The sequence below is a fragment of the Mesocricetus auratus genome, unplaced genomic scaffold, assembly GCF_017639785.1.
Source record: "Mesocricetus auratus isolate SY011 unplaced genomic scaffold, BCM_Maur_2.0 Super-Scaffold_100001, whole genome shotgun sequence".
Taxonomy (NCBI): domain Eukaryota; kingdom Metazoa; phylum Chordata; class Mammalia; order Rodentia; family Cricetidae; genus Mesocricetus; species Mesocricetus auratus.
In genome coordinates this window covers 15,157,576-15,177,962 of record NW_024429187.1, presented here as the reverse complement: position 1 = coordinate 15,177,962, position 20,387 = coordinate 15,157,576, and the positions used below count along the sequence as shown (strand labels likewise).

General features: G+C 47.5%; 1 protein-coding gene across 16 annotated transcripts in view; it reads right to left on the bottom strand.

The window, feature by feature from the left end:
- The window catches only part of Ppfibp1 (PPFIA binding protein 1), a 146,027-nt gene that overhangs the window by 63,196 nt on the left and 62,444 nt on the right, over positions 1-20,387 (bottom strand). The window lies entirely within an intron of this gene.

Below are 20,387 nucleotides of genomic sequence, written 5' to 3'. Positions count from 1 at the left end.
ATTCTAACACAATGGAAATTACACTTTAAGCCTGACTGAGCAAGTGACACTCTGCAACATTCTAGAGAAAGAAAGCAGACAGATGATCATAACCAGTGTGAGTCCTTTTAAATGATGTCTGTAAGCACCAGGAGACCTGTCACCCTCCCCTGGTCTCTGGGGGGGGGGGCACCTGCATTCATAGGTGCACATACCCCCACATAAAACACACATCCAAAAAAACATTTTTAACATTTAAGAATTTCAAAATGTAAATGATCACTAGATATTAGAAATAAAATAACTTTTTGTTTTGTTTGGTTTTGAAAACAGGGTTTCTCTGTGTAACAGCACTGACTGTCCTGGAACTCACTCTGTAGACACCAGGCTGGCCTCAAACTCAGAGATCCACCTGCCTCTGTCTCCCAAGTGCTGGGATTAAAGGCGTGCACCACCACTGTCTGGCTAAAATTACGTTTTTAAATGAACTAAACAGATAAATGGATGATTAAAAGTAGCACCTGCGTGGACCCACAATAACACTCCAGAATCATCCAGCCCTACACACCTGAGGTATCCAGGTCCCCCTGGGCCTCATTCTTTGCCTCCCTGCAAAGTTGGGACATCACTCTGCAGCCCAGATGGACCTCGGGATTTCAAGTCTCCTGCCTCGGTTTCCCCAGGTTGGGATTACAAGCACTTGCCATCACTGGCCAATGGTTTGTTCTTCTGAGCTGACTGACCCACTTAGAAAATTAAAACTTCACCAGCATACCTCTAGGCTACAGATGGCTACAGCACGCTTCCTTAAGAACTTGCTGAAGGGAGGGGCTGGAGAGATGACTCAGAGGTTAAGAGCACTGATTGCTCTTCCAGGGGTCCTGAGTTCAATTCCCAGCAACCACATGATGGCTTACAACCATCTACAATTCAATCTGGTGTCCTCTTCTGGCGTGTACGCAGAACACTGTATATGTGATAAATAAATAAATCTTTAAAAAAAAAAAGAACTTGCTGAAGGAAAGGGCACCAGGAAACATATGTAAACTCAGGCTCAAAGTTTCAGTTCACAGGCAATGTAAGCAGCAGTGAAAGACTGTGCAGAGACCCAAAAGTAGTAGTTGCCTATCACAATGGATCATTATTAATAAATATGAATTTAGAACAATCTTTAAAATGACCTTTAAGAACAATATTCATATATTATAACATAGGACTTCCCACAACACACACATACACACACACACACACACACACACACACACACACACACACACACACACACACAAGAGATCCAGTAGAAATAGATGTTTTAGAAGTCTAATTTGAGACCTGGTCAGGGACACATTTAGGGCAGATCTGAACAGGATAAAATGTCAGGGAAAGTTCCAGCAACGGGTGTGGTGGCTCAAGCGTTGGCAGAAGACCACGGATTTTTCTGCAGGGCTACTGAGGCGGATGTTTTAGGTCAGGCCGCGTGTCCCAGTCCTTACATAAAGAAGAAAAGAGGCACTGTGTGAGAATCATCACCAAGTCTGCATTGACCTTTGGTGAGAGTAGCCTTTGCCCTAGCACCCTCGGCCTGCTTTATCTGAAAAGTGAACTTGGAATTCTTGCCCCAGACAGACACAACTCATGGAGATTAAGACTTAAAAGAGAAAACAAACACCCCAGAGGAAGGAGAGAATGCTCACGCACATCACATTAAGGCCGGCTGGTGGGACACCACAGCATGTGATCCTTATGAAAACAGAATATATTTTTACATCAGTTGCCACAGACTTCTCACCAGATGGTCCTCTCAGGATGCTACCAAATGGAGGAGCGACTGAGTTCAGCTGAGGTTCTACAGCAACACAAGCTCAGCAAAGATAAGCCCATCTCCAAAACAGAAGGACCAAGGGGAAGTAGGAAGGATTAGCAGGTCTATGATTTGAGGGTGGCAGCAGCTGGAAGCTTCTTAGAAATGCAAATCCTTTCTCCACTCCAGTGAAGGCCAGGGACAGGTCCAAAGCTTCAGAGACAACTACAGAGGTGGTTCTAACTGGAGGGGCAAGATGGGGAACTGGCTGCCAAGGTAAATAGAGCAGAATTCCCCTTCCCACCTCTACTACTGACCTCCGATCCAAAGATATAAGTTCTAAAGAAGAAACTAAGGTTTCAACTTGAAAATGTCCTCCCTCACCAAGTCTTCACGTCTAAAACATACAACCGCCCCCTCCACTTTGCTTCTGAGACAGGATCTGGTTAGGGAGCCTAGACTGCTCTGGAACATAGCCCAGGCTGGCCTTAAACTCACAATCCTCCTGCCTCAGCCTCCCAAGAGCTGGGATTGCAGAAGGCATATGCCACCACATCAGGCTTGAAGCTATTTCTTGATTCTCTGTAAAGTACCTGACACCACACAGATTCTCTCTATACTCCATCAACTCAGATGCCTTTTTCTCAAACACGTTTTAATGTACCTAGATAAAGTGAAAAGTCCTTGAATAGGGGAACAGAGTAGGGGAGGGGGGAGATTAGGCTGTTAGGAATAGCAGGGGTGGAGAAAACAGAAAGGTTGGGGTCTTCACGGCAGGGGTGATATTTAATGCCATGGCTTTAAAAACTGATCAAACTGCAAAACAAGTATATTATAATATCGCTGACCTCAGAGGTCCGAAGACTACACTTGCACTAAAGAATTATTAGAAAGTTGTCGATAGTGCTACTTCCGTTCACTTCTGAATCCCGATCGCTCAGAAATGAGCAGCAATGCTCATGAGTGAAACGACAGAACATCTAGAATTCCTACATTATCGCAGATGGGGGCAGGGGTAAAATACACACGAAGCAAAGCCAGGCGCGACCTCAGTTCCTGAGAAGTGATAAGCACGCCCTTGTTCTAGCTACATGCTTGCATGCTGGAGATCCCTGTAACAAATGTGCTCCACGTTGACCCAGACCTGCAAGCTCCAGGATTGTCAAACACCTTCAGCCACGACACACCGTCTCACGTGGGTTGTCTTTCTGTCATGAACACAAGCACACTAAGAGCTCCCCCAAACAATCACACACCAAACAATGAACTACTTGTCATTTCAGCCACCCCTATAAACACACGCACAGGCACTCGGCACGCTCTGAAAACAGAACACAGCCTCCCGTAGACGGAGAACACTCACCATGGGGCATTAGTACGCATTGCTTCTCCTGGTGCTAAGAGGGGACAGTGCAAGGCTGGGGAGCACTGCAATGACAGCAGCAACGAGGGAAAATGGGCCAACGGGGGAAAAAAATCAGGTGAGGCCGTTGGCTCTCCGCTGTCAATATTTAGGGGTGACAGCCAGAATGGAACGAATGGGAAGATCCACACAACAATTCAAGCTCTTTTTCTTCTTGAATAAAAAGGCATTGCTGTTACGGAAAAATAGACGTGGAGCCAATGTGGTAAATGGTGAGCCTGGGGGACGAATGCTCCATTTCTCCTCACCCCACTCAGGCATGCATCTCACTGTCAGACTGCAATGCCTTGACTAGGGAGCCCACCGGGAGTTCCAAGCCAAACTATGCAGTATGTGTGGGGTACCAGCACCCCTGCCTTTCACCATACAGCTATACGGCTGCCCTCTGAACACATCCTGATCTTTTACCTTTTTTTCGATCTTATTTTAATTAAATTTTGTTTCATTTTGCATACCAACCCCAACTCCCCCTCTCTCCCCTTCTCCGGCCACCACCACCTCCCCTCTTCCCACTCACCATCCACTCCTCAGAGGAGATAAGGCCTTCCTCAGGGAGCAACAAAGTTTGGCATATCAAGTTGAGGCAGGACGAAGCCCCTCCCCACTGTATCAAGGCTGAGCAAGGCAGCCTACCATAGGGAGTGGCTCCAAAAAAGCCAGTCCATGCACCCAGGATAGTTCCTGGTCCCACCGCCAGCCCCCACCCCAAGAGATCAAGTCACATAACTGTCACCCACAATCAGAGGGCCAAGTTTGGTCCCATGTAAGCATCGTCTGTGAGCTCCCGGTAGCGTGACTCAGTTGTCTCTGTGGTTTTGTTTTCCCCACCATGCTCTTGACACCCACTCCCTCCTCCCTCTCTTCAACTGAACTCCAGGAGCTCAGTCCAGTGCTTGGCTGTGGGCCACTGCATCTGCTTCCATCAGTTACTGGACGTAGGTTCTACGATGACAATTAGGGTGCTCTTGGGCATATGCCCAAAGAATGCGTACCACAAGGGCATTTGCTCAGTCATGTCCATGGAAGTATTATTTGTAACAGCCAGAACCTGGAAACAACCTAGATGTTCCTCAACCGAGGAATGCATAAAGAAAATGTGGTACGTTTACACACTGGAGTATTACTCAGCGGTTAAAAAAAAAAAAGACATATTGCAATCAACAGGTGAAAGGATGGAACAAGAAAAAAAAAATCATAAGTGAGGTAACTCAGACCAGATAGACAAACACGGTATGTACTCACTCATAAGTGGGTATCAGACATAAAGCAAAGGACAACCAGGCTGTAGTCCACAACCCCAGAGAAGCTGGGTGAAAAGGAGGAACCTAAGAGGGTCACACATGGAGGGCCCCAGGAAGGGAAAGTAGTTAAGATCTCCTGGGTAAACCGGGAAGGGGTTAGAGGAGGGGATGGGGGATGGGAACATGAGGGATCAAGAAGACCAAGATGGGGGAAGGAGCCATTACTGGGCTAGGGAGAACCCTGGTGCTAGAGAAAATCCCAGGAATCCACAAGGACGACCCCGGCTGAGACTCCTGCAGCACTGGAGAGGGTGTCTGAATGGGCCTGCCCTTTTATCTGACCTTTGCGCTGTCCCACCTCCTGCCTCCCCTGCCTGGACCAGGCTCTGTATCATGGGACACACGGAGTAGCCCTTTGTGTCTGTGGGTACTGACTCCAGGACTCCCAGTAACAATCCCCCTCCCCAGCTGCTTGAGTCCCTGTACAAGACGATGCGGTATTTGCAGACAATCCATGCAATTCTGCCATGTGCCTTAAAGCATCTCTAGATTACTACGGTACAGCACAGGCCCAAATGTAGCCCATGCCACAGAAAGATGAACTTCGCTGAATCAGCTGCCTACTCCCCACCCAAGCATGAGAAGGAAGCCAAAGTTTCACCAGGATGAGGCGCCTCTCGAGGTCCTAACGCCTGAAGAAAACAACATGCCACGGCAGCTCCCCCTCAGGAGTCCACTGGAGAATCTCCCCTCGAGCCTCCCCACCACCAAGAAGCACACACCACACACACACAGACACACACACACACACACACACACACACACACACACACACGCCTTGTTTTACAGTGACCCTGGTAAAGGGTAAAGCCCTGGAAGGCGGGCTTGCTCCCCAGGTTGAGTATCCACCAGCGAGCTTCTTAGGGACGTCACTTTCAATGGTTTGTACCAGGCTTACTGCGTCGATCTCTAAGGAGGATAAATTAGTGAGCCCTGCATATTCAAATGCTCAGGCGTGACATACACAAAAGATGTATATCCTTTTATGTCTTAAGTCATTGACCTAGATTTTGTTTTCACTCCAGTAAAGGTTCAGGCAACAGCATTCTGGAGAGAGGGAAAGAGGCAGAGAAAAAGAAGAGAATGAACACTCTGAGAAGCCCTGACGGGAGTCTGAAACTTTGCTTTTGCTACGCGGCTTCCAGCAGAGCTAGCCATGACCACCAGGTGTTTCCATAGTGTGTAGTATCTGACAGGACCAGTGCTTCCGGGGGCTCGATCCGTGACTCCCATATCTGTGCCTGTCTTCCAGTCAAGTCCACCTCACAGAGCACAATTTCTAAGGGCAGACGTTTGCTCTAGCTAAGTGTGTAAAGTCTTACCAAGCTTGGGGGCTCTGAGTCATCAGAGAATATGTTCTATTTCATGAGGGATTCTCATGAGCTTTTTTTAAAAAAATAAGATCAGAAAAAGATACACTGGGATTTTGATTTCTGCTGTGCTACCAAATACCCTGGAATCATCATCATCTTGGGACACTTGGGTTCAGCCTCCCATCAAAGACTAGCAGCGTGAGCACAAACTCCTGCTATGGAGCTCCTAGCTATGCCTCTGGGCCTGCACTTGATGCTAAGCAGGAGTCATCACAGGTCCTGGTTCCCTCCCTGCAACATCCCACCACCACCTCTAACAATCCCTAGTAACCTTCCCCAGCCTGCTCCTGCCCACTCTTCATCTCAGCAGAGGACTCTCACATCTACCCCATGGGGAGACACCACATCCACCCTGGGGGACTCAGGGCTTATTGACCATTTCTGTGTGTGAAAGGCAGGAGCCTGGGGACCAAAGTCAGGCCTTTTTCTGTTGGCGGGGTCTTCAGTACTAACTGTGAAGCGAAACTGGGAAGAGCCCAAGGATGCACAGGTATAAGTAGATTTGTTTGGTTTTGCATTTGCTGTTTTGAGAAAGAGGCTCATTACTGATGATGCAAAAAGACAGCTCTCACCTCAAAGGGAGCAAGAGGTTAGTCTATTCTGGCCAAACCTGAGAGGCCACGGCTTCGGGACATGGAGTTTACACTGGCCCAAATAACTGGGCTGCCGGAGGTGACTTGTGAGTCTTCACAGCGGCAGAACAAAAGACAGGTGTGATGCTAACTCGTGGTGACAGCGGGCAGACAGTGACAGGAGCAGGAGAACTTCTAGGGCTCCAGATGATGTCTGATGACGCTTAGGTTTGGGTTAGCAGCCCGTTAAATTAGCAAGTTTTATCAGACAGTCATGAGGATGGCAGGTCAGACACGGAAGTAACAGGCTCTTAAGGGAACCAGAGACAGTCTAGGATTACAGTTCTGTATCTGCAACATTCTAACTGCCTAAAGTCCATCTTTAATGCAGGTTTTTCCTTTTTGTTTTCCGGGAACTGCAGTACACACTCCATACCTCAGACTGGCCTTGAACTTTCAATGTTCTTGTTTCAGCTTCCCCAGTGCTGGGTTACAGGTTTGAGTCACCACACCTAGCTAGCATTCCTAGGAGTATTTGGTGGCGAGTAACTTTGTGTGGATGGATATAAGCAGCTCTTACTTCCTCATCCCCTTTAGAGACCACTAGAGTAAGCTTGGTGCAGAGACTTGAAAGCAAACCCACAATCTACGAAAAGCTAAAAAGTCCAAGGCTAGAGAGATTTTCTCAGCAGTTGAGAGCCTGAACTGGTTTTGCAGAGGAGCAGCTCTGGGTCCTCAGTCCTCACAGTAGATCACAACCACGCAGAAGGTGGAACTCTATTCCTGTACACCCAGTGCCCTCTCTGGTCTCCAAGGACACCAGGCATACACACGGTGCAGAGACATACATGCGGACAAACACTCACACACATGAAATAAAATCCTTTTTTTTTTTTTGGGAAAAAAAAGAAAAGCTCAGGTTAGTAGAGACTGGATGGACCTTGGCAGTAAGTGCACCCGACAGTGACTTACCTCTTCTCCAGACAACTGTAAAATAGCTACAGGTGGTGTGGAAGTGCGGCAGGGTTGACCCATGGCCCACCAGGTACTCATGACATGAAGTTTTCATCTACAGGAATTTAGTGTAAAGGACAATTCCCTACCCCACAGATTATGACAATGACAGTAAGGGTATAAAAAGGGGGAAGGGCTGTGGAAGAACGAAAAGGAAAAAGGAAAGAAGGAGGCATTTGTCAAGTGCTGAGTATCCAAGAGACTTAGGGAACCTCGAGTGTTAGCGTCCCATTCATAGGGAAGAAAAATGAAGCATAGAAGAGCTAAGATGTCTTCTGAGAATTGCTTCTTTTTTCTTCTTTATCACGTGTTTGCATGAGTGTGCATGTGCATGTGTGTCTGCGCACTGCACGCACACAGCTCATGCATGCAGGAACTTGCATGTGTGTACGAGTCAGAAGACAACTCTTGGAGTTGGCTCTTTCCCTCCACTGTGGGTTCTGGGGGATTGAACTCAGGTTGTCAGGCCTGCACAGCAAAGTGCTTTTACCTGCAGAGACATCGTCCCAAACCCTGAACTGGTTCTTTCATGAAAACTTGGACTTCTCCCATAATATGACTGTGGACTCCTGAGTTATTCTGGGACACATTTTAAAAAAATATTCCTTTTTACTTTATGTGTGTGTGTGTGCCTGTGTGCCATATGTACACAGGACACACGGAGGCCAGAAGAGGACATCAGGTCCCCTGGAACTGGAGTGACAATGTTTGTGAGCCTCCATGTGGGTGCTGGAACTGAACCAGGACCCTCTGGAAGAGCAGCCAGTACTCATAACCACTGAGCCACCTGTCAGCCCCTGGGACACACCATCAGCCACGGCAATGGGAAAGCGCTTAGGTCTCAGCAGAGGCTAGAATGTGGACTGCTGCCTCTAACCCTGGGAGGTGACACTTACTGTCTTCCCCTTGTGGGAGACAGCACAGCTGGGCACTGGGAGACATGACAGAGCACAAAATTCAGGCTTGCTTTCCAGGCCTTGTTTCCCTCGCTTGCAAAATGAGATCAAGCCAAATAAACTCAGTCTTTCTTAGTCCTGCACCTCACAGCCGCGTAAAGCTGAAACTGAAGAAGCCATCTCCTGCCATTATCAATACACAGAAATGACAAGGGTTGACTAGACTTCTAGGCAATAGCTCTGCAGCATTAAACACTAGAAACTCTTTCCTTGGGAAAACAGACATATCCACTTACTCTTTTTCTGACATCTAACACAACTGGTCCTCGAGGTCTGCCCCACCCCTCTGCTGGGTGTGGACACGCCCACTGCATGCCAGCCTGTGGCCTTTTTTAGTGCTATCCTGCCTTTGCTCGTCAAAGGCAACAAAACACAGAATCAGAGCGCCATTTTCCACTCTCAAGACCTTTCCTAAGCATATATCATTCCAAAATGTTCTTAAATAACTTGCTTAATTTTCTGGGTTTGGGAAAATGAGCTGAACAATGGAATCTTCAGAGACATGAGACTGTTGAGGCCTTAAGAGGTCAAAAGAACGGGAAGAGGTGAAGAGTGGCCTGAAAGGGGGGAGGAGGGCATCGTGCCCCTAAGCTCCTCCCCAGGAACTCCGTTCTCTAATTGGTTCTCCTAGTCACAATCCGCCCCTTGGGTTTATAAATCAAATCAGCATGGTGTCCCCAAGCTCCTCCCCAGGAACTCTGTTCTCCAATTGGTTCTCCTAGTCACAATCTACCCCTTGGGTTTATAAATCAAATCAGCATGGGTTTATTGGATAGCCAACTTACACAAAATTATTTTTAAAAATCTGTCCTTTAATTGGGGGCTTGACAGGAGGTTCAGTGGTTAATGTATTTTTCTTGGAAAGGACCCAAGTTGAGTTCCCAGGCCCCAAACCAAGCAGCTCATAATCCCCTGTAGCTCCAGCCACAGTGTGTTCAAGGTTCTCTTCTGGGCTCTTCAGGCGCCGGCACTCAGATGTGCACATGTCTTCACAAACACATCCTCATGGTTTAAAAATGAATAAATCTTCAAAAACTGTTAAAATCTCTCCATTAACCAATACCATCAACCCCGCCCCCAAATCAGTACATGGGTGTTTTGTGTTTTCTTCTCAAGCAAAATAAGCCATCGTTTTGGATTAGTGAACATAAATCTTCAAAGCCGCTACTTCAAATTAAGTGTAAAAATATTTTGTGAACCTGGTCACATAGCCATTGTTTGTTTAAATGAAACCTGTCCTAGTTGTATGTTGTTGTTTTAATTTCCCCCAGGGAAAGACTTTTGGAATTTCAGGCTGTACTTTCCCACTGGTTTGAAATTATTATCTAGTTAAGATTGAATAGGAAAGTCTTTGCTTTTGCCCACCTGTGACAACTGTGCTGTCTGGACAAGCAAATGGGTGATAAGCCAGGAGTAGCTCAGAACCAGGAAGTACCCCAGGCTGTGTCTGCGGGGAGACAGGCAAGCTTGGAAATCCTGCCCAGCTCATCACGTTTCCCGAAACTGTTGGAGGTCCTGGAGTATAGAGTTAAAGAAGTCTTAGACTAGGACAGTGTCGAGAGGGAAACTAAGGGCTGAACAGTACAAACCTGTGCTCAGACAGTCTTCCCAGAGGACGGGAAGGACGGCTGGACCTAGAGCCGATACCTCAAAGGCTAAGACCTCAGGCACGGGTGCAAGGAATAAAACTGTACGAAGGTTTTGGGATGGCAAGGGAGATGCCAGCCTGCAGGGAGGAGCTGGGTGTTAGTTTGTTTATCCTACATCCCAAGAAAAGAAATAGTCAGAGGCAGGCAGGACCACGCCAGGGAACAGCCCGCGTGTTCTGAAAAACCAGCTTGAGGGGACTCAGGCAAACAGCCAAGGAATACACCAGCCTGACACTTCGGCCTCCAGGTAGAGTTTAAAGATGGGCTCCCATCTAAACTCTCACGGGAAATCTGGACCTGGACACGGCACTTCAGAAAACTCAGACACTGGCATTCAAGGCCATCCTGTGACCTCTGTTTATTCAGAAGTCAAACACCTGGACCGCTCACTCAGTCACCCCAGGGAGACTGAGAGCCTCGGCCCCTCCTTGGAGCCCTGTGCTGCTCTGGGATGTCCTGAGGATGACGATCAGCAGAGTTCAAGGCAACTCACTGCAGTTTAGTCCTGGGCATTAGACTCCCACGACTAGCAGCAAAGCCTCCCCAGCACCTGATTTCCTCAGGACAGCAAGGTCTGTCTCTTCTCAGACACAAGCAGAGGCTCCAGGCCTCAACAACCTCATGAGAGGCACAGCATGAGGGAGGGGACCTGGATTTAAAGGCCAGCTGTAATGGCTAATCTCAGTGCGTTCAGTTTTGTTAAAATACATGGCCTGCTTCTTCAGGGTTGGCTAGCCTGTGGCAGTAAAGAACATTTTTTTTTTCATTTCTGTTTTGTTTTTTGTTTGTTTCCTGAGACAGGGTTTCTCTGTATTGCTTTGGAGCCTCATCCTGGAGCTCGCTCTGCAGACCAGGCTGGCTTCAAACTCACAGAGATCCGCTAGTCTCTGCCTCCCGAGTGCTGGGTAGGGTTAAAGACATGTGTGAAGCCCATTTTAAGCGAGCAACCTGTCCTTTGTGAAAGCGGTAGAGCCAGTGGGGGGAAGTATGAGCATGCTCACTCCAGTTCCAGGGGAGAGTTCCCCAAAAGCAACTTTCTCCTAGGAGACTGAGAGAGGCAGAGTGGGAACACAAGTTAACCAAAGACCCCCCCCCCCGGACTTTGGAGACCACCTGGTTTAGGAAGTATTTAGTGGGGGTAGAAAAACGAGTGTGAAACAAAGCCACCGAGAAGTGGCCTCTGTCTGGGGAAATGCACGTATGTGTGCCCTGTTTGGCAGAAAGGTCTCAATTTTCTACTCCACCGTCACAGTCAAGGTCTCTGCAGCCTTTTTATTCAAACAGACTCCGCTCCCTTTCCCTCCTCGCTGCTACAGGCCTAGTGTGGCCTCAATGACAAGCAACATCCATTCCTCCTAAATTTAACTTCCAGTAGGCACGGCAGTTTTCTTGGAAGACAATGGTGTTTTAGAATATCTGCCAGGGAAGACAAAACCTGAGTAACAACAACAACAGCGGGGAGGAAAGTTTTAATTTTGCCCGGTCTCTGGCTGGGCAAACAAAACATGGCTGTTATCTCGGGTGCCCAGGACGGAGAAGGTATACACTAGTGACGCAACACCCGGCACACTTAGCAACAAGGAATGAGGCGCATCTAAAAGTTTAACTGCGGTACAGAGTGCGGCAGAAGCCAAGAGCGGCAGCGAGAGGGACTTGGCAGATACCCTGAACATCCAGAGACAAGGAAGAGTGTGGGGGAGAATAGGAGGGCGTCCCACATCTCTGAGGAGTCTCTGGACAGCATCCAAACAGCTGAACCACCTGCCAGAAAAGGCAGCTGAGAAGTCCCAGGATAAACAGTCCACCCAAAGCACTGGAAAGCTGAAAATGTCAAAAGCCCACGCAGCCAAATGAGGCTTCTGCGGACGATGGGGAGTATGCAGGAAGGGTGGGGCCAAGGCAAGACGCCAAGTAACAACACGGCACAAGCATCAAGCAAGACTGTGAGGAGCCCCACGCTAAACCCCCAGAGCTCAGGCTGTTAGACACCTCACCACGCACAGACCAAGCCTGGTGCTGACTGTAGAAATGAGCACCATCACACCCTGCAGGGTCCAGGGGGAGAGGGAAATAAACCAACTTCTCATTGTCTTCTTTGTTTAGGGAAGACTCCAAATCAAGGCCAAGCTGTCTCTGTGAGGCTAACTGGACCAAGGCTCACACAGAGACCAACACACAGACTATCAGCATCGAAACCGATGAAGAAAATAGCCACTTGATGTGTTCACGGGATGACTCACAAAGAGCAAGAATTGGGCGTCCTCCTGCTTCTGCTGTTGCCAGGTCTCAAATACTTCCAGACATTTCCACAAGAGCAAACATGCCAGATCAAAGAATGTTGTTCCTGGCATGTTGGAGGCCCTCCATGCAGTAAAGTCACAGCAGGCTGAGGACTGCCCGGGCCAGGTGCTAGGGGCCTTCCGGACTGCAAAGCACACCTGACCTTCGACTACAACCCGCGGCTGTTAGCAAGCAGCAAAGTCACAACTGCACTGGCTTGAAAGGCAGTTACGACGCCACACCGGTCACAGGGAGAACCATCCCACCACTCTCGGCAAACGCCTTTCTGTCTATTACCAACACCCCAGCGCTGGACGCCCAGGGTTTCTAAGCATCACTCCTTGTTCTTCACTATGATACAGACCAAACTGACTGATTTTAATTAGAGGCAAACTGATAGTGCTGTCAGGCCACTGTCCTGGCTGAGCTACGCCCTGAAGCAGGCCAACAGATGCTGAAACTCAGCAGGCTATACCTGGGCTCTCTACGGGTCAGTGTTAACATTTTCTCAGTATCATTTTTCAGCTTTAATCTGAATGAAAATGTCATTTTAGAGTGTAACGTTCACTCCGCCCTCTCCACGGCTATTAGTGGGATGGATACCCTGTCTTTTGTTTTGTTTTGTTTTTGTTGTTTTGTTTTTCGAGACAGAGTTTCTCTGTATTGTTTTTGGAGGCTGTCCTGGAACTCACTCTGTAGATCAGGCTGGCCTCAATTTCACAGAGATCCACCTGCCTCTGCCTCCTGAGTGCTGGGATTAAAGGCGTGCGGCCACCAACGCCTTTTTTTTTTGACACCCTGTCTTATTGACCTGAGATTACCACTGTGAAGGTTTTAAACACGTTCGGTTCAGGAAATGAAGTAATCAGGAGAGCTGGAGTATAAAGAAGACTGGGAACAGCTCCAAATGAAACAGGCGGTGCTGAGGGCTGTGCCATGCGGCACCATCTTGAGAATTTAAGAGTCTACCCTATGAGACAGATGGACGTCAGCAAGGGTTGCCTTAAGCACAGAGGTGACTTGACATGATTGTGTATCTAAGATCTCTCCTTGGTTTTTCCCAAAGGAATCCAGAGAAGACGTGGGAAAGTCCATCTGAGAACTAGGCGAGGCAAAGCAGCGGAACTGTGGAAGTGGCATTCAGGGCATCTTAGGGGCGCAACCAAGATGGTGCCCAGCGGGAGGCACGGAAGGAACTGGCAGACACCGTGGCTGTTTACGAAGAGCACCGGTGAGCGGCGGAAGTGTGGTGGTAAAGGCCATGAGCTCGGTGTTAGAACGCTCTTCAGCATACGTGGGTGCTGAAACACAACACGCTAGGTTTGCATTTTCAGAAATAAAAGTGGAAAGTGCAATTACGATCAGGGTTTCAGAAGCACCGAGCCCTACAAGCGGCTTCTAAAACCCCGGAGCCTTCAAACTATTCTCCATGGCCGCATTCCTGTCCCACCCCCCGGCATATTTCTGGTGAGACCAGTTGCTCTGAGAGTAAAGTGGTCTCCTCGTGAGAAACAATAAAAAGGGTAGGCAGTCAAGATCATGGGACAGACTGATCATCACCCCTTCCCTGTTTTGCTATTATCATTTGTTCCCTTCATAATCTGTGGATTTTTTTTTCCTAAAACACCCAATCCATTAAGACCAAAGATTCTCAGACTCCACCCAGACCTACTGAACTAGAAACTGAGGGTGGAGCTGGAAACCTGTGTTGTAACAAGTGTCCGGGATGACAAGGACATGCACTCAAGTTCAGAAACCACCGACAATTACCAGCAAGGTCTCCTTTGTGTCCACGTCCATCTGTTTGCTGCATTCGACTCTCCACTAAGAGCGGAACTCGATATCTACGTAGACCTCTTTCCCCAGCAATGCCGCCCTTCCTATGTGGGTCCCAGGTTTGTCTCCACAGAACTCAGATCTCACCCAGTCGGGTGCTGGTGGCACTGCCCGCCTCATCTGAGCCCCTGGGTTCCTACTATGCTGTGCCACCCCGAGCACACAGACCTGATTCCACAGTCACAACAGAGACACTGACTTTTACTGGAATGCATCACAGCATCTGGCTATTCCAGGCCAGTTGTTTCTCAGGGTGAAGATCGACAAGCTGGGAAATCACTTGTATGGAAGCTAAGTCTAGTACACTTGGGAGGCCCAAAGGGAGGAGCATGCACCCAGGCCAGCCTGGGCTACAGAGCAAGACCCTTACACAATTAACCAGAAGGTCCTGTTCCTCCTCTATTTTACTAGAAATTCCTAAGAAAAGGGCACGAGAATCCATACTTTCAAGACACATTGAAATTTAATTTCTATGTCTGTAGATAAAATTCATCTTGACAATCAACTGTCTTCTGGGTTTAAGAGAACCTGAGATAGACTCTAGGCTAAACCAAAGGGGTAATCTACCACGTGGCCCACATCCTAAATGCACTCTGTGAATTGGGAGTCTTAAAACACCCACCACATCCTGTGTTCACTCTAGATTTATCTGTGAAAACTGTGATAATTTTCTTTTTATTTTTTTAAAGATTTTTATTTATTATGTATACAGTCTTCTGCCTGCATGCCAGCAGAGGGCACCAGATCTCATTACAAGATGGTTGTGAGCCACCATATGGTTGCTGGGAATTGAACTCAGGACCTCTGAAAGAACAAATAAGTGCTCTTAACTATCTTGAGCCATCTCTCCAGCCCTAATTTTCTTATCACATAGTTTACCCTAGTTCAAACTGAGGGAAATACATTTCAAGGTTACTGAACTTTTTTTTTCAGCCCAGCTATTATAAGACCATGTCAAAGGTATTTTCTGGTCTACTTTCCTTGACTTAAGTCATTTGTAAATTTTCAGTTTCTACAAGCTTCAGAAAAATGGAAACATAAAAATTTCAGTACACAAGGGAAGACTGGATATCCAGATAGTTATCAAATTGCAGACAATGTTACTTATAAGTCCCACCCCAAAACCATCCCTGCCTTAGCCATGAAGGTTAAACTTGTTCTTAACCAACTGTCCTACTCCCATGAACTCCACCTTTCTTCATCCCACGTACCTGCAGCCAGCCAATCAAAATAATCACCCAAAAATGTATGTAACAGATGCAGAAAAGAAGTCAGAGACAGGGGCTGGAGAGATGGCTCGGAGGTTAAGAGCACTGACTGCTCTTCCAGAGAGAGGTCCTGAGTTCAATTCCCAGCAACCACATGGTAGCTCACAATCATCTGCAATGAGATCTGGTGCCCTCCACTGACCTGTGGGCATACACGCAGACAGAACACTGTCTATATAGTAAATAAATAAATTTAAAATAAGAAAGAGTCAGAGACAAGTAATTTTTAACACTGCTGGAAAAAAAAAGAAATGGCTGTAAGACAAAAAGATGGCAAGGTTTTTACAAAAATTATCACTGGGTCTTCCAAAACAAAACAATCTGCACTGTCTAATTGAGTTCCCACTAGTCCTTTCTAAACCGAGATGCACATAGCGTCGGGTGATAGAAACACTCGAGAAAGTGCTCATACACAGTCTCACTCGTCCACCCACGTTCCCCAAGTTTATGAAAACTACTAGCTTGTGGCTAACTTCCCCTTTTTGACTTTGACAACGGACTTGTCAAATCCCATTTTCTCAGGGTTCATTTTTAAGAAAACAGTTTTCATGCATATTGACGGAAGGAACATACATTGCCAACGCAAGCTTAAGCTGGAAATACACTATATATAGCACTATATACAGCAAAAGTTGCCCATTAAGGTGCACAGTCCAATAAACTCCTGCGACGGATACAGCCATGTAACTGCTACCAAAGCTGTATGCGGATGGGGGCTGAAGACTGTGTAGGCCCCAAACCAGGTATGATTTAAATGTAAAAACCATAACAGACATCAAAGGTTTGGCTGAGAAAATGCAAAAGAGCTTAATAAATACTTTTATATTTATTTTATGTGGAATTACAATATTGAAAATGAGTTACCTGACATTCAGCAAAAAAAATAATTTTACCTGAGTTTTTCCTCTTTTTAATGCAACTATTAGGAAATTAAAAGTTAATGATCACACTTGTACCTCAAATTGTCTTTTCCTGACAGATGGTTTTTTAATATTGCCCATTTGGGGGGGGAGGGGGAGTACCACACCCAGGCCCAGCTTCAGGCAACTACCAATTACCTTGTATCCCTGAGAGATTTGTTTTTAAGAGAACTTAAAATACTTCCCTTAAAAATACTTCTCCTGAAGCTTCTAACTTTTCTTCAGCATTTCGTGGAGGATTTTAAAACATAATTTTTAGTGTTCATTTTTAATTTTGCAAGATTTTTAAAAGACTCATCAATAGTATTTGTTAATCAATATCATTTTCATCAACTGGCTTTACTTGGGGCAATAAACTGTCTTCCAAGGGATGTGCACAGAGGCCCTCAAATGAATGGAGGCCATTGTGTGTGTGTGAGCTAGCAGATGAGGGAGGGAAGCAAACAGGAGGGCATTCTGGCTGGAGCAGGCCTGTGAGGGAGGCCTTTGTGGAACTTAGTGATAACAGCCAGAGACAGGCAGAGCCAGCCAACAGCAACCTGCCCCACTCACCCCAGCCCTGTCTGCTCCCTGTCTGCTTTGCTCCAGATCCTGCATTCCTTCTAATGAAAACTGGAAATTATTATTATTTGCAACAGGCACTCATGCTATGCCTGCTACTGTTCACGGTCATTTCCACTTACTCTCCAGATACTTTTTACCATGTGTCCTTTCCCAAAATACAAGAAACACTGTAGGTAAGGCTGCCTCCGTCCTGCCGCTGTATTTCTGTAGTGCAGGAGGAGACTCAACAGAGCATCTCACATAGGTTAGGCAAGGGCTCTGCATCTGAGCTGCACCCCCAGCCCTGAGCCCCACTTTCTATGAGGTTAACTTGGGAACTAGGTGCCAGTGCCTCCGGCCTCTGACTGGGTTACTGACCTTGAGTATTTCCGACCTCCCCTCGATTCACGCCCACCCCCACCCTTCCCCTCACAGTGCCCTGAGGACCAGACAGAACAAAGCTTGTTAAGCTTTTTGCTACTAGTCTCTTAAGGAAATGCCACTCTTCAGTTGGTTTCTTGTTTCCTGGGGAGCCTATATCCTCCCAGTCTTTCCCTTCAAGCATCTCTGGTGTTGGTAGAAACACTGCACCCAAATTAGAGTGTTGTCAAGGGGTGAACTGTCGGGCCATCACCCCGTCCAAGCTGAACATACAGAGAAAGTAGTGCTCCTAGCCCAAAGAGTCCTTCTGGTTCTTTCTTCTTGGTGGCAGAATACACTCAAAAAGGAAGTCTCTGCAGTGACCGGGATAAGGACACTAACTCTGGAAGTCCCTCTCCTGTGACCCCTGTAGTCTGAGGCTTTTGCTGTCTGGTGCCATGCTGGCAGGAGCAGACACTAACTTGAACATCCATTCCGCCTTGCCTTTGCGGAGGTGACCATCACATAAACACAACTATGATTAATATATGCCCACGACTTTGATATATAACCAGGAGTAGAAATGACTCTGTGTCTGATATATCAGAATAAAATAAGTCTTTTTATCCCAAAGGACGGTGGTCCTGCCAATGCAAGGCAGAGGGGCGGTTTGTGTGCTTAAGCGTGGAGTGAAAATAAACGGTACTGAACACCTACATACAACCTCCACTCCCCTCAAAGTCGCCCGAGGAAGATGTCGTGATCTCCGTTTCACAGATGAATAAAATCATGTTGGAAACAGGGCTGGAGAGAGGGCTCTTGCACTGGCTGCTTTTGCTAGGGGCTCCTGTTAGGTTCACAGCACCCACATCTGGAGGCTCACGGCCATGGTGACGCTAGTCACAGGAGCATCTAAACGCTAGTCACAGGACCAAGGCCTCTGGCAGCTATGTGGTGCACAGACACAGGCGCACACATCAAATAAATTAACATAAATAAACTTGCTATTGCTACAAGTGGCAGAAATTTGATAGGCGCACTCAACTGTCAGCTTTAAAAAGTTATATGAATAAATGAGCCACAATCCCACATAAGCGGGGCAAGATGATCACAAGTTCAAGGCCAGCCTGAGCTACAAACAGTCTTCCCGCCTCGGTCTCCCAGGGGCTGCAACACAGGTATGTATCACAAGGCCAGATAAAATACTTCACTAATTTCAAAAATAGCACAGTAAGTGGGTACGCATCCTGCTTTCTTTAGAGACACAGAAACTGAAGACATGTCTTAAGACATTACAAGGAATTGCTAAGAAGTTCCAAGATCTGCCCCAAATGGTGACCAGTAAGCTGTAGTCTCAGTCTGGAGACCTGGGAAGCGGGAGAGTGGAAGGTGTTTACACCCCTGTCTGAGCACAGGGGACGGGGAAACTGATGTCCCGCTCCTGGTCATTGGGGCAGCGCAAACTTTCCTTTATAGTCTTCAGTTAACTTAGTCGGACCTCCAAGGGACTGGACAAGCACCACAGGGGACTACACCCTGCCTTATTCAGCCCACCAGATCCAATGCTAAACACATGCAGACACACCCAGAACTGACACAAAAATTATAATCATCAAATCAGAAGCTTCCTTCTCTACACGTTGAGGTTTCGTGTCCCATCAAGTCAATGGCTCTTAGGAAGTGTTCCAGTTCTCAATCACTATTGTTGCTGGCTTGCAGCCCAGACTACTTTAGCTTCATGGCACACAATCACTGTTACAATCTCCAGTTTTATTATGGGTGGTCTTGCTTCAAGAGACAGTAAAATGGTAGTACAAGAGAAACTAGACCAGCAAGCCCAATTAAGAAACTATCACTGCCGGGTGTTGGTGGCGCTGCCTTTAATCCCAGCACTCAGGAGGCTGAGGCAGGTGAATCTCTGTGAGTTCGAGGCCAGCCTGGTCTAAAAGAATGAGTTCCAGGACAGCCTCCAAAGCTAAACAGAGAAACCCTGTCTCGAAAAACCAAAAAGAAAAGGAAAAGAAAAACCTAACACAACAGCGATTGTTGCTGAAAATCCCAAACCCCTGATTAAAAGGAGACGTAGAAAGGACAGGTCACGCTAAGGGGGAGAGAGTCATTGCTGTTTTATGATGGCTTTTCAAAACTCTCAATAAATGTATGTATATATTAGTAAGTATATTAATAGACATTAAACTATTAGTAGTAACTATCTTTTTTTTTTTTACTCGGAGGCTAGAGACAAGGTAAGTCTCAGGGATTTAACCTGAACTATGTAGTTAAAATGAGGAAAAACGTGTGTGTGTGTGTGTGTGTGTGTGTGTGTGTGTGTGTGTGTGTGTGTGTGTGTGTGTATGGAGAGAAAGTAGCGGATTGGAGTTGGGGGCGGGGAAGGAGAGTGGAGAATGGGAGGGAGGGAGGGCACTGGAGCGCAGGGAGGGTAAAAATGAAAACTGCAGGTTTCTCTGGGTCTCTCTCTGAAGCCCTCCTCGTTTGCAGGGTCATGCTCTCCTCTCCACTGTCCCCATCCAGTCCACAGTGCCCTGTGCTCACAGGAGGCAGAGCAGCACAGCTGTGCCTCGTGCCCTCTTCAGGTGGGTCAGAGGGAGGCCTCCTGAGGAGGTCAAAGTCACAGCAGAGGAGCCTGGCCAGCATGAAACCAGGCGGGGGCAGGGTGCTCACTTCAAGTCCTCCCCTGCCCCACACGCGCTCCTTGTGTAGGGCACTCTACAGCACGAATGTGTCTCCTGGAGCACGCTGTTCCCTGAGGAACCAGGACGTGGTTTTGCCTGTGGACTGACTCACCTGACTAGACGTAAGCAGGAGGTGCCTGGAGACCCTCCCCAGAGACAGGGTGTGCGAGGGGCTGGACGCCAAGAGTGTGAAAGCCTGGCCTGTCTGCATTCAGGCTCTGGGAAGGTGAACATGCATACAGCCACTGGTGCCTTGGCTCCTTCTTCAGAAAAACGGGGGTGGCTACAGTGGGCATTCCTTCCAGGATGACTCAGGACTGGGTTGTCACAAGACCCAGCACACAGCTAAGTGGCCCCCAGTCACTGGTGAAGTTGGGGCTATCTGTGGGTGTTGCTAAGCTGAATCTGCTGGACAGCAG